Here is a 15,676-nt window from a genome sequence, read left to right as displayed (position 1 = left end):
AGAACTGACCTCGCACAGGGCACCTCACACTGGTTTAGCCTCAGGAAATTCAGGGGTATTGAACAACGCACTAATTCACCCATCGCCACCTGACGTCAGATGGGAATTTCTAGGACGAACTAGCGAGGAAGATGTGCTCTTATTGGCCTAGGACTGACGACATTTCGGGGTGAGAATTTGTTAAACGTGGTATTACACGCTATTGGCGGAAAAGAGCAATACAGGGTGATTCAAAAAGAATACCACAACTTTAAAAATGTGTATTTAATGAAAGAAACATAATATAACCTTCTGTTATACACCATTACAAAGAGTATTTAAAAAGTTTTTTTTCACTCAAAAACAAGTTCAGAGATGTTCAATATGGTCCCCTCCAGACACTCGAGCAATATCAACCCGACACTCCAACTAGTTCCACACTCTCTGTAGCATATCAGGCGTAACAGTTTGGATAGCTGCTGTTATTTCTCGTTTCAAATCATCAATGGTGGCTGGGAGAGGTGGCCGAAACAGCATATCCTTAACATACCCCCATAAGAAAAAATCGCAGGGGGTAAGATCAGGGCTTCTTGGAGGCCAGTGATGAAGTGCTCTGTCACGGGCTGTCTGGCGGCCGATCCATCGCCTCGGGTAGTTGACGTTCAGGTAGTTATGGACAGATAAGTGCCAATGTGGTGGCGCTCCATCCTGCTGAAATATGAATTGTTGTTCTTCTTGTTCGAGCTGAGGGAACAGCCAATTCTCTAACATCTCCAGATACTGTAGTCCAGTTACAGTAGCACCTTCGAAGAAAAAGGGACCAAAAACTTTATTGGCTGAAATTGCACAGAAAACGTTCACCTTAGGCGAGTCACCTTCATACTGAGTTGTTTCCCGCGGATTCTCAGTGCCCCATATACAGACATTGTGACGGTTGACTTTCCCGTTAGTGTGGAAAGTTGCTTCATAACTAAACACAATCTTTGAAACGAAAGATTCATCTGTTTCCATTTGAGCAAGGATAAAATCACAGAAATCGATTCTTTTAATCTTATCAGATGCAGACAGTGCTTGAACCAATTTCAGACGATAAGGTTTCATAACTAACCTTTCTCGTAGGACTCTCCATACAGTTGATTGTGGAATATACAGCTCTCTGCTAGCTCTGCGAGTCGATTTTCCTGGGCTGCGAACAAATGCTTGCTGGATGCGTGCTAGGTTTTCATCACTCGTTCTCGGCCGTCCAGAACTTTTCCCTTTGCACAAACACCCATTCTCTGTAAACTGTTTATACCAACGTTTAATACACCACCTATCAGGAGGTTTAACACCATACTTCGTTCGAAATGCACGCTGAACAACTGTCCTCGATTCACTTCTGCCATACTCAATAACACAAAAAGCTTTCTGTTGAGCGGTCGCCATCTTAGCATCAACTGACGCTGACGCCTAGTCAACAGCGCCTCAAGCGAACAAATGTACAACTAAATGAAACTTTATAGCTCCCTTAATTCGCCCACAGATAGTGCTTAGCTCTGCCTTTTGTCGTTGCAGAGTTTTAAATTCCTAAAGTTGTGGTATTCTTGTTTAATCACCCTGTATTTTCCCTGAGCGGTCTTTGCGGAAAGATTGACGCGAAGTGCTGAGTCGGGAGCTGGTGGAAGAGAAACGGACACTCATGATTTGATGGTGGATGGAGACAGGTCGCCGGTTCGAGATGTCGTGGCGCTTGGAGGTGTCAAAGTCCTGACGAGCGAGATTCTGATTCTCCACTCCTATCACGCTACTCTAGCTTGCCGCCACACCAGATTGGTGGGAGTATGGAGGTATTGGGCGAATGGGCTGGGGTGCCCGTTTTCCCGATTTTAATACCATCGAGCAGGTGTGGCATGCGTTGAGAGGCCTATTGCATTACCTACTCAGGCACCAACAACCATCCAGCATACTCGATCCCGTTGGTGGAGGAATGGAACACAAAACGGGTCAGAACGCTGTTGCAGAAACAACGAAACAAACATACCAAATTTAAACAGACGCAAAATCCCCAAGATTGGCGTTCCTTTACAGAAGCTCGAAATTTACCGCGGACTTCAATGCGGGATGCCTATAACAATTCCACAACGAAACTTTGTGTCGAAACCTGGCAGAAAATTCAAAGAAATTCTGATCGTATGTGAAGCATGTTAGCGGCAAGAAACAGTCAATGCCTTCTCTGCGCGATAGCAATGGAGATACTATCCAAGACAGTGCTGCGTGAGTAGAGCTGCTAAACACAGCCATCCGAAATGCCTTCACAAAAGAAGACGAAGTAAATATTCCAGAATTCGAATCGAGGATACCTGCCAACATCAGTAATTAGAAGTAAATATCCTCGGAGTAGTGCAGCAAATTAAATCACTTAATAAAAGCAAGTCTTCTGGACCAGACTGTATACCAATTACGTTCCTTTCGGAATATGCTGATGGATTAGCTCCATACTTAACAATCATATACAACCTTTCGCTCGACGAAAGATCCGTACCCAAAGACTGGAAAGTTGCACAGGTCACACCAATATTCAGGAAAGATAGTAGGAGTAATCCACTAAATTACAGGCCCATATCGTTAACGTCGATATGCAACAGGATTTTAGAACGTATATTGTGTTCGAACATTATGAATTACCTCCAAGAAAACGGTCTATTGACAGGCAGTCAACATGGGTTTAGAAAACATCGTTCCTGTTGAAACACAAGTAGCTCTTTATTCACATGAAGTGTTGAGTGCTGTTGACAAGGGATTTCAGATCTATTCCGTATTTATGGATTTCCGGAAAGCTTTTGACACTGTACCACACAAGCGGCAGGTAGTGAAATTGCGTGCTTATGCAATATCGTCTCAGTTATGTGACTGGATTTGTGATTTCCTGTAAGAGAGGTCACAGTTCGTAACAATTGACGGAAAGTCATCCAGTAAAACAAAAGTGTTTTCTGGAATTCCCAAGCTGGTGTTATAGGCCCTTTGCTGTTCCTTATCTATATAAACGATTTGGGAGACAATCTGAGTAGCCGTCTTCGGTTGTTTGCAGATGACGCTGTCGTTTATCGACAAATAAAGTCATCAGAAGATCAAAACAAACTGCAAAACGATTTAGAAGAAATATCGGAATGGTGCGAAAAGTGGCAGTTGACCACAAATAACGAAAAGTGTGAGGTCATCTACATGAGTGCTAAAAGAAATTCGTTAAACTTCGGTTACACGATAAGTCACTCTAATCGAAAAGCTGTAAATTGAACTAAATACCTAGGTATTACAATTAAGAACAACTTAAATTGTAAGGAACACATAGAAAATGTTGTGGGGAAGGCTAACCAAAGACTGCGTTTCATTGGCAGGACACTTAGAAAATGTAACAGACCTACTAAGGAGACTGCCTACAATACGCTTGTCCGTCCTCTTTTAGAATACTGCTGCGCGGTGTGGGATTCTTACCAGATAGGACTGGCGGAGTACATCGAAAAAGTTCAAAGAAAGCCAGCACGTTTTGTATTATCGCGAAATACGGGAGAGAGTGTCAAGAAATGATACAGGATTTGAGCTGGAAATCATTAAAAGAAAGGCGTTTTTCACGAAATTCCAGTCACCAACTTTCTTCTGCGAATGCGAAAATATTTTGTTGACACCGACCTACATAGGGAGCAACGATCACCACGATGAAACAAGGGAAATCAGAGCTTGTACGGAAAGATATAGGTGTTCATTCTTTCCGCACGCTATACGAGATTGGAATAATAGAGAATTGTGAAGTTGGTTCGATGAATCCCCTGCCAGGCACATGAATGTGATTTGCAGAGCATCCATGTAGATGTACCACAAGAATTCCTCACCAGCCTTGTGCCCAGCATGGGAGCACGTTGCAGAGGATGCGCTGCCCTTTGTATCTATCATACACCGTATTAAGAGCCGTGTCCCATTTTGTGTACTGATCAGGGGACCATGAAGTAACGCAGTGACTGCAGTGTAATTATTGTCTTTGAAAAACAATGTCAGTTTGTAAGTAGTGAGAGGTCTCTGTTGGATTCCTTTCATGTTAATTTCTTAAATCTGTTGCCATTTACGGCACAAATTCCTCTTCTAAATTCACTGTGGTGTTTCTGACTCTCTGGGAGAGACTGAGCAGTGTTACTTTTCCACATAAACAAGAACGATCTGTCACACTACTACACTTTAAAACACAGTTTATATGCAATTCATGTCACACAGTCTCATACGGAACCTACATCCGCTTTCTTTTATGTACTGTATATGATAAGATACTGTCATCCCCCTACCCTTCTGTGTGAGAGGATGAATGAGCAAATGTATTTCTAGTTGCATGCTTGAGGGTAGCAGACAAGCCTGTCTGCTAGAGAACAGTAGGACCAACGTCGGAACAGGTAGCTATGCTTTCTAAAAGCAAAGAGGTTTCTATCCTTAGTATGGTTCTGTCCGTCCCTTGTCATGTTGGTGTAGGAAGCTGCCCCTCTGGTCACTTCCGTTTTGTATCGGGAAGCACGCTCGATAGGAGTGCAGGTCAGTCTGTCGGCGGCGAGCGTCTGAAGTGGTAAGATCTCCGGCTAAGCGCGTGTCTGCTAAGTCCGCAGGACAATGGATTTCTTAAGTTCAGCCTAACTGAAAATTTAATCAACTTTATTTCAGGTTTAGCTCTAAAATATATAATGTTATCTTAAATTGCAACGCAGTGTGATTCGAGTGTACAGTTCAGAATATCGCGTAGTTGCTTTGTCACTACTTTGTGAGTAAAGTGGAACCACGTGTTGATCAGTAACTCTAACTAAGATCATCAATCTTAAATGCGAATGTGCGTGAGATTATAACATCTCGTCTTAACAATATTTTTCAATATAGCAACTTTTCTTTATGTTCAACCCACGTGGGGTGTACTTTGTAAGACCAGTACCACGTGCTTATACAATTGTTTGACCCATCAGGTTAATAGTAAGACGATAGTAACCAGTTCGAGGTTTTTGTTTTGTAAATTGCTTTTCGATCTAATTTATTTTAATTATCAAGATTATTGTGGAGTACACTCTTTGTGTAAACCAAGTTGACCACGTGAAGCATGTGGTGTAATCATCAAAGTAGCCCTCAGCTATTCTTTTCGGGAAGATTTCACAGAGAGTTAGTATGAATTTAGTATACCAGTGTGTGGTAATTACATGACGGACAGGATTGCGCTACGAACGTTACTTCTTTGGGTGAAAATTGAATCGGTTGGTTGTGGTTAATTTCCTCTTACATATGTTTCAATGTTCTTCGTGTGTTATTTTATGAATGTAGTGTTGCATGCAGTCTCCCAATCTTGGCTCCCTATTTGATGTGTTCCGTAAGATTACAAACTCACATTTTCACAATCCAAAATAAGGCACCAGCTTAGTTATGACTCAAGTTTAATATGCTGAAATTTCAATGATCAATGTTAAAATAAATTTGCAAATGTAAACTGATTTATTTATTTTTATTTAAATTCTCTTTTTTATATATGTATCACCGGTTTTCGTATGACTATTAAAAGATTATAATTAATGTTAGTCTGGTTGGAAATTTGGTAAGGTAGATTGGATACCTGGTGAAACAGTTGCTCAGTAATGCAACGTTAACTTCCTCAGATAGCTCACAGCTTTTAACCCTCTTTTATTGTCTATCAGCACCGCTTTCTCATAGCAAATTGAAGCAACAACATTATAGTAGGCTGTTTAGGTTCTTTTATTGGTAATGCCACGTAGCGCTCTGAATGAAAATCACTGGCTGAGCTGTGTGCAGTCTGTGGCTGGTTTGCATTGTTGTCTGCCATTGTAGTGTTGGGCAGCGGCAGCTGGATGTGAACAGCGCGTAGCGTTGCACAGTTGGAGGTGAGCCGCCAGCAATGGTGGACGTGGGGAGAGAGATGGCGGAGTTTTGAAATTTGTAAGAATTGGTGTCATGAACTGATATATATATTATGACTATTAAAGTAAATACATTGTTTGTTCTCTATTAAAATCTTTCATCTGCTAACTGTGCCTATCAGTAGTTAGTGCCTTCAGTAGTTTGAATCTTTTATTTAGCTGGAAGTAGTGACGCTCGCTGTATTGCAGTAGCTTGAGTAACGAAGATTTTTGTGAGATAAGTGATTTGTGAAACATATAGGTTAATGTTAGTCAGGGCCATTTTTTTGTAGGGATTTTTGAAAGTCTGACTGAGTTTCGCTAAAAATATTGTGTGTCAGTTTAAGCACAGTCGTGTATAAATTGTTCTAAAGGGACGTTTCATATGTCGACCCTTAGCCAAGGATACCTCACTGGAATCTTCTGATTTTTTTCTTGTAGTTTGTGTAATTATTGTAGATTTTGTTTATTGCTAGCGCGCAATCATAGAGAGAATTTCCTTTGTAGTTGCTGTCTTTCATTGTTGTACAGTAAAACAGTTGTGGCATGCATGTAGATTTGCACCAAGAATTTCACAGCTTCGCTTGCAATTAACTAGATATTATTTTCAGTGCTATGTTAATGTGTTCTCTTATTTTTGCTCTTCAAATTGTGCTTTTATGTGTTATCGTGTGAAATATTGTGACAATAATGGCGTGTGAAAAACGTAACACTAGGCTCCAAAGTAAACTGAGAAATAATAGTGACGACGAGCGTCGCTTATCAGCACCACTGTGTAGTGAATTAACAGACATTGGAAGTAGTAATTTGGTAATTGTGCATAGGGAAATGGAGCGGGCTGCAAATAATGGTGTAGACAATGAAACAAGTAGTGAACAGGGAACAATTATCGATTGATCAGTCGGCAACAGCTCGCCTCAGGAATCCGAAAAGACAGAACACAATATTGCAAATACTGTAGACTTAGGCTATGGGTCCTCACCGTTTTCTCAAATGAGTCAAGACACATTTTCTGCCTGTCAAAATGTAAATGTTGCCGGAGAAAATGCACTGCCAAAAAGCATAGAAAAACAGATTCCAGACACTAATACATTATTATTGCAATTAATGCAACAAATGGAACAAAATCAGAAACAAATGGGACAAAATTTTCAAAAGTTAGACACAATGGAACAAAATCTTCAAAAGTTAGACGCAATGGAACAAAATCTTCAAAAGTTAGACGCAATGGAACAAAAGCTTCAAAAGTTAGACTCAGTGGAACATACACTTGAACAAACATGTGAATATTTAACTACTGAATTATATAAAACCGAATCGAAATGTCAAAAAGTCTGTAATGACGTAAAAACACATAGTTGTGAGCATTTCCAACCTATTTTTTCGCGGCATGAAAATGCATTACAGAATCACAAAGCAGCCATAAAAGAACTGCAAACTATTGTTCATGAAAATCATGAGACCTTGAAAGCTAAAATTGACTCAGTTCCATCTACCGATTCGGTTACGCAACTTGCAAAAACTCAAGAAAACTTAAAGGACACAGTAGATACTCTGAAAATTGGTTCAGAAAGACACATGGAGGACATTAGTTCATTATCAGGGAAAGTAGTTGAACTTTCGGATCAGCTAAATAATTTATCTACGAAGGTAGATGATAATCTGAATGACACAAAACCGGTAGTCTTTAATGACACAGAAGAGTTCAAACAAATTAGGAAATTCAAACAAAATCAGAATCAAATTAATACGCAACACCAAAGAGAAATCCGAGAAGTACAAGATCAGCTGTCACAGGTAATACAAGAATTACGTATTTCAGAGGACACTCGCGCTCCAACACGGGAAGAGGAACTTAGAAATACGGAAAAGCCACAAAATAATAATACAGGGCATTTCGGAAATCATGAAAGAAATTGGCAAGGTGCACCGAATTTTGAGATGGAACCGTCGACACGACGTAACAATGACAGATATGCTACCCGCCGACATGATGATTTTGACTATAAGCTGTTCATTACTACACGTAAATTCAAAACATTTAAGAATTCTTGCAACGACATTCATCCACAAGCGTGGCTCCATCAATTCTCTCATTGTTTTCCTCCCAAATGTTCATTAGAGCACAGATTAGAATTTATGTGTGGCTACTTAGAGAATGAACCAGCTGTAAGAATGCGATCGGTCATTCACGATTGTCACAGTGAAGGAGAATTTTACCATGCCTTCCTCTCAGCATATTGGTCTCAAGCTACACAAGATCGAGTAAAACGTAGCATCATAATGATGAAACATTTCGAACAATCTGAATTCTCCAGCCTTGTGAAATATTTTGAAGACATGTTGCACAAGGATCAGTACCTGTCAAACCCAAACAGCCCCTCAGAACTCATCCGCATTTGCTTAATCAAATTGCCTGAACATTTACGGCATGTTATTTTGACAGGACGTTGCAAAGATAATATTGAAGCTTTTCAGGGACTCTTACAAGAATTGGAAATTGACACTGACAATCACGGAACGCGAAAACAGGAGCACAACAATTACAGGTTACACCTGTCACAATTCCGCGATGACAGAAATAATACACGACAAGGCTATTCTTGCAACGTAAATCGTAACCAAAACAGACACCAACCGTATGACAACCGTCGTCAGAGTAGTAATAATTACAGGGAAAGATCACCTCTCCGCAGTAATGACTATCACAGAGACAATCAGAGTAACAAACAATATGGGAATCAAAATAATTGTTATCAAGGGAGACAGAATAACTTTAGACACAACGGTCCAGCTCGCAGTTACGATTCAGAGAGAAATTCTCCACCACGTGACCGACAAGAAAGAAACTATGGAATCTACCGACATGACGACAGACGATATGATCGTAACGACAGACCTGAATTTCATCAAAACTGGCGGGATTCAAACAGAGCTGGGCCCTCTCGGCAAGGTGAATTTGTAGAAGTTAGGTCTCCTAATCCCAATACCGACGCGTGCCAACAAAGAAACAGACAATGACTCGCACCGCAGGCAGCCACGTGCGCCGGCCGGCTCAGAGAAAAATAACATAGACGCAAACCTTAGGAAAAATTCCAGTATTCGTTACGACGTATACCGCATGATAATTGCTTTGAAGTTGAAACTCTGCGTACTAGGAAGAGTAAAGGATTGCATCACATTTCACATGGAAAACCGTTTATTGAAAGATAATCTGCTTTATAACTTAGTCTCCGCCATAAAATTTTTCACTTCACATTACTAGTATGCTTCGTCAGACTTAAGAAACTGTTACTATGCAACAATGTTTGAAGTTAAATATCCAGTCTAGAACCTAGGGAACATTTTTAAACAGAAATTACGGATGCATTGTTATAGTGAACAGACGACACCATGTTGTATTTGTATATTCTTGCTTGTTAGTTGCACGATTACGTAACGACTATCAGGCTTACATACTTAGAACATACACTGGTACTGCAAACGAGATTTTAATGCAACATTTTGGTTTACTTGAGAATATATTCTGGATTTAAAGTACTTTATATGAGATTAAAGATGACTTAGTATTTGGTTTCTTTGACAGCTACACGATTTTATCACGACGCTACTAATGTGTACACAATTTGCATTGTGCTTTTGCGGTGTATCTGTTTTGTATCTGCACAGTTTTTCTGAATTCTTCTGGAAAGGAAAACGTGTTTTAGTAGTAACTTTGTGGTATAGCTACAATGAGACAGCCTTTTCTGTAGCACAACAATACGTTACAATACAGTACTTATTTCATCACGGCAATAAACGTAGTAACTACGATATCTATACGCAAAGCATTTCACTTTTGTTTATCATGAGGTAAGTACCTTGACTTCTGCAGAACTTAGCTTTCAGAGGACGATAACTACGGCACTTCCACAGAGATTATCTTACAAGATGCACAGTTTAGCTCTACAGTACACGTATCTGAGTGATTAACTTTGTACTTAAAACATTTATTTTTAAACATATTTGAAGTAGAATGATACAAAGGTTTTCCGTGATACATTTCATTCCATTGCTGTAATCTGCAACACCTGAGGATATAATTACATTAATCCTCAGGGGGGTACACGCTTACTTTGTGTACCATGTGTTTGGGAAGCACAAGGAGCCCTAGCTAATATGGTATTTGTTTATAGAGCTTTACACATCGGTACCATATTTATCTAACACATAAATTACACAGCTATCTGATCATTTAACTGAGAGAGACAAATACTCATTTTACTACATCAGTGACAGATGTTTAGGTAATTACGCAGTTAGATAACTTCACACTTACGAAATTGTATTTTGTCTGTACTTTGTGAACTGTTCATATTTTTTCGGAACCATTGTGATACTATGAGAGCTTTGAATGACATATTTGGTATGGGATCATGATTTTTAAAGTACATTTGAGGTAGATGACACTTTTGACATGAGCAGAGAATTTTTTTTAGGTTTTGAAATTATTGGAGGAAGTTACGACGATTTTGAGAATTTGACTGAGGTGTTATGATATTATTACGATGACTATGTGTATTATGCTGTTGCGGTATGTTTATGATAAATAAGCTGATGCTGTATGAGTTATTTGATTATGCTACGTATCTGTTAAGATGAAATATTGAAGAAATGTCGACGACTAAGGTAAGGAATAAAGAGTAGTGGTTAGGGACTCTGGTTTGTGAAAAAGGTTGTTGGAAACCAAGAATCGTACTTTAAGAGCTATGAAATGTATGTAAATGCGTGAATGTATTACAATGCCGACGAAAATCTTTTGGATGCTGTTATATAAATAGGATTTTGTTTCTACATACACTCCTGGAAATTGAAATAAGAACACCGTGAATTAATTGTCCCAGGAAGGGGAAACTTTATTGACACTGACTCTGCTGTGGGTTTGCTCTGTTATGGCCCATTACCTGTCAGCATGTCAAGAGTCAGCACTGTCTTTCCGTTGGAAGGACAACACTACTTCCTCACAACTGCATGGAACTCCACTACTTCCGTGTGCATTTTCTTTTACTTCTCAGACATTAAGCAAAAACACTGCTATTTTACTGTGATGAACGATCAGGACTGTTTTTATGGACTGTGAGAAAATTTTAGCTTTTGACTAACATTGTATCGATAAGTGTGTGCATTTCATTTCTTTGTTATTATAATTATGAAAAATTTTTTGCCCAAAACAATTTGTAAAATTTTTTGTGGGGAGCTTGGGGGCTATGTAAGTAGGCTGTTTAGGTTTTCTTATTGGTAACGCCATGTGGCGCTCTGTATGAAAATCGCTGGCTGAGCTGTGTGCAGTCTGTGGCTGGTTTGCATTGTTGTCTGCCATTGTAGTGTTGGGCAGCGGTAGCTGGATGTGAACAGCGCGTAGCGTTGCACAGTTGGAGGTGAGCCGCCAGCAGTGGTGGACGTGGGGAGAGAGATGGCGGAGTTTTGAAATTTGTAAGAATTGGTGTCATGAACTGATATATATATTGACTATTAAGGTAAATACATTGTTTGTTCTCTATTAAAATCTTTCATTTGCTAACTGTGCCTATCGGTAGTTAGTGCCTTCAGTAGTTTGAATCTTTTATTTAGCTGGCAGTAGTGACGCTCACTGTATTGCAGTAGCTTGAGTAACGAAGATTTTTGTGAGGTAAGTGATTTGTGAAACGTATAGGTTAATGTTAGTCAGGGCCATTCTTTTGTAGAGATTTTTGAAAGTGAGATTGAGTTTCGCTAAAAATATTGTGTGTCAGTTTAAGCACAATCTTGTATAATTTTTCCAAGAGGCTGTTTCAATTTCTGTTCGTTTCATTGTGCACTTCTTTCAATTACCTTCTTTAATATACTGTAGCAGTTCTTCCTACGTAAAATGCAAGTCTTGTCGATCTGTTTTACTTGGCAGTGACACATCGTGCGAAAGTTATTTCATCCTTCAATTTTGCTCACCTTTCTATAACGTTCCCTTTGAATATAACTAACAATAACATTAAAAGAAAAACAAGAAAACACACAATAATCAGTCTTATTCCAGAATACAAAAGCCTAAAATACACAAATACTGGAGTCTAAACTACACCAAACCAAAAACCGACATCACAACTCACACCAAACAAGCAGTTAACAAGAGAGCAGAAATCACCAGTAGGATACGCCAGCATAAGGTACCTCCTGTCAGGCACAATAAATGTGAACAACGTAATAGAGAACTGTAGCAACAAGATGACTTAAAAAGTTCGCTGAAAACAACAAGAATAAAGTAAATTTTGCAACTTTATTACGCTAGGCCCTATAGCGGCCTTACCACAGATGAAAACTGCGATTTCTTTGTAACTTAATATTACCGATTCAGACACAGTAGTCTGCACTACAAGACTGCAGCGGTCACAACCAGCACAGTTTCTTTTAAGCATCATAGCCAAAAGCAATAACGCTAGACTCTTCGAGTTGCTGCGTTTACTCCGATGCTCCAGGCCAGCACGACGTCCCGTATTGAGAGTAGACAGTGTAAGTCCGCCAGGCTGTCTCGCGGCTTCCTTCCACGATTTACTGCTTTGACTTATTGCTTCCAGTTGGCTACTCTTATCGGCAGTTGCTAGCTGTGTTGCCTTGTGGCTGATCCCCACCTGGGATGGCGCCAGCAGCTGCTCAAAACGGCTCGAAGCACTATGAGACTTAACATCTGAGGTCATCAGTCCCCTAGACTTAGAACTACTTAAACCTAACTAACCTAAGGACATCACACACACCCATGCCCGAAGCAGGATTCGAACCTGCGGTCGTATCAGCAGCACGGTTTCGGACTGAAGCACCTAGAACAGCTCGTCCACAGCGGCCGGCTCCAGCAGCTGCCCATTCACCATATATATATATATATATATATATATATATATATATATATATATATAAGGCTGCTAATGTGGCCGACTCCCTGGGTGACACTGGCAGATACACAAGCTCATCTGGTGTGACCTGCACGCCCCAGTACCAGATGCTAACCACACCCTCAGGCACATCCAAGCTGATATTCGTGTCGTACAGAAACTCTCTTTGGCAGGATGCCACTCTATGCCCTGCTACAGTCGCACTAGTGGCAATTTTTCTGTTGCTAGCATCACCTGTCATGATGGAAGGCAACTACAGCGCTGATGTCAAAAGCCAAACTAGGTGAGAATATGACTGTCCCGTGAGTCTTTAATCTGTGGCATACCCTGCACACCATATAGGCAAATCATAGTGTTTTAGGATTTTTTAAATAAGGAAATGAAAATGTATTTCTTTCTTCTCGTACTCACAGCTTTCTTAATGTTAAGTGAAGTCAGACTTTTACTTGGAAATGTTTATTGGCTGTCCCAGATCATTTCTCTAAAGCGCTACAAAATTTAACCAATCTAAATGTGTCGCCAGCCTAGATTTACAAGTGGAGCAGCGTTATACTTGTTGAGAGCTACTCATATCTATTTGAAATTGCGTTAATAATACAGAATGCAAAATCCATAACTCCTGTGGTTACAATTACCTTTTCGGTCGTTAGTCGTCCAGGGCTGTGGATCCATGTTCTGTTTCATGTACGACGTGTTTTAGCTTTATACAGAACAAAAAAACCTTTTGTTAATTTTTGTTTATAGTTCAGTATAAAAACAATGACACAGATAATATGTACAGAAATATCTTGTCGATCAGAGTTGTCACCTTCACACTAGGCAAGTACAAAACAGCGCTATCTTGGAAAATATGCACTTCTGTAGCTGTCTATACGTCTTGTTGTTACAACTATCGGCGTCGAGCCAAGAGTTCGTCACAGCTGCCCACCTCCAATTGACACTTACTACTTGGTGTCTTGAAACGTAGTTCCCAAGCAATTAATAAGCTGTACGCCAGAACTACGACGTGTGTTACGAATCGAACTAAGTTTCATATAATTTTAAACTGTACTGTTATCCCGTTACACACTGAGATCACAGGAGTCATGAATACCTCCTAATATCGTGTCGGACCTCCTTCTGCCCGACGTAGCATGGACTCAACATGACGTTGAAAGTCTCCTGCAGAAATATTTCTGCCATGCTGCCTCTGTATCGTCCATAATTGCGAAAGTGTAATTTCCACTCGTTATCTTCCGAATTGTACTGTGAAAGCTATCGGTAGTATGCTGATATGCGACTGATACCGAGAACTATCGCGTGAATGGTATAATATTCTGACAAACCATGTGAAATTACTTATATTCTTGTAATCTCAGAATCTGGAGATGGCTGTAGAAAGCATGGCAGCAAGTAAGCTAGCAGGTCGGGGCCGGAAACAGTAACGCCTTTGTACGCCAGCCTAGCCTTTGTGCATGTGTTTGGAGAGTGACCACGGTCAGCTGAGGGCGCTATGATGGTGCATTAAGCGTGTATCGTGGCAGTTGACTCGTGACCTGTGGCTGCAGTGGATAACAAACCAACCTCAACCTCGTGGGAAACATCTAGTGCTGCAAAGAATATATATGGTGCACGTGCTTATGTTTTTTGGGATCTGTCTGTCTTTACAGTATAAGTATGAGTGTCAGGTGTCGATAACTATATGCAGGATGCAAAAATGATGATTTTTTGTTGTGCAGGATAAGAATTGTATTTATTATATCGATATGGCATGCGGTGATATGGTCCGGATGGAGACTGATTTCACGCTGAAACATTCAAGCTTTTCTCGACAATAGCAGAGCAGTGCTATTGAGGAAGTGTCTTTAGCGGTAAAAAGAAAAAAAAGCACTCCGTCTTCAGGCCACGAGTGGCCTACCGGGACCATCCGACCGCCGTATCATCCTCCGTGGAGGATGCGGATAGGAGGGGCGTGGGGTCAGCACACCGCTCTCCAGGTTGTTATGATGGTATTCTTGACCGAAGCCGCTATTATTCGGTTGAGTAGCTCCTCAGTTGGCATCACTAGGCTGAGTGCACCCCAAAAAATGGCAACAGCGCATGGGGGCCTGGATGGTCACCCATCCAAGTGCCGGCCACGCCCAACAGCGCTTAACTTCGGTGATCTGACGGGAACGGGTGTATCCACTGCGGCTAGGCCGTTGCCGTCTTTTAGCGGTATTTTCCGTATTTCATAACCTGTGGACCACTTTTGCACGGTTTAACTGTCAGTGCAATATGACTGCTGTATGTTTTTCTTTTTAAGATCTGTAAAACACAGTTTTTTCCCCTGAAAGTCTCATAATTTGTCTGTCTGTAGAAAATGGCGGATAGTGCTAACATACTGGCAGCAGCAGCAGCAATTTGGTGGGTAAGTTCAGTAAGAATCAGTCAGAATGCTCCATTCACGAGAAGTTCCATGACATCAGAGTGTCGCAAGACATCCTTAGTGTGGGGCAGAGGAGCTTCTACAGACTGGTTCGAACAACACAGGGGCAAGTTCTGTGGCGTCTGAAGGTCACGTGATGTCTCCTTTACTCCAAGCATACCATCCTTCTCAGGTCGGACAGGTGGGATGCCGTCCCTCACCCGCCATTGTGGCATTAGAGCATCTCCAGGCCAGCAGCTAGAGGACATCGAAAATTCACCGAAAATTCCAGCTATTTTTCTCGTCTGTAGGATTATGCTTCGAATTCTTTTTGTGTAATTATTCTGATTTTCCCGTCTGTGCTTAGACACCAGTGCTTCGAGAAATGAGGAAAATAACGTCCCTGAATCCACCAGGAAATATTGACTAAGCCTACTCACCATTGATGAACACCACAGCAGCTCTGTTCAGAGTTACAGGGATAAATATCATCTTTCGGCATGTAA

General features: G+C 40.7%; 1 pseudogene; it reads right to left on the bottom strand.

The window, feature by feature from the left end:
• Nucleotides 1-14,851: 14,851 nt before the first annotated feature.
• On the bottom strand, nt 14,852-14,969 carry LOC126337265 (5S ribosomal RNA; annotated as a pseudogene).
• Nucleotides 14,970-15,676: the final 707 nt, after the last annotated feature.

This window comes from Schistocerca gregaria, chromosome 2 (genome assembly GCF_023897955.1).
Source record: "Schistocerca gregaria isolate iqSchGreg1 chromosome 2, iqSchGreg1.2, whole genome shotgun sequence".
In the NCBI taxonomy this organism is placed as follows: domain Eukaryota; kingdom Metazoa; phylum Arthropoda; class Insecta; order Orthoptera; family Acrididae; genus Schistocerca; species Schistocerca gregaria.
Note: the sequence above shows the minus strand (reverse complement) of the source record. Positions and strands in the feature narration are given on the sequence as shown.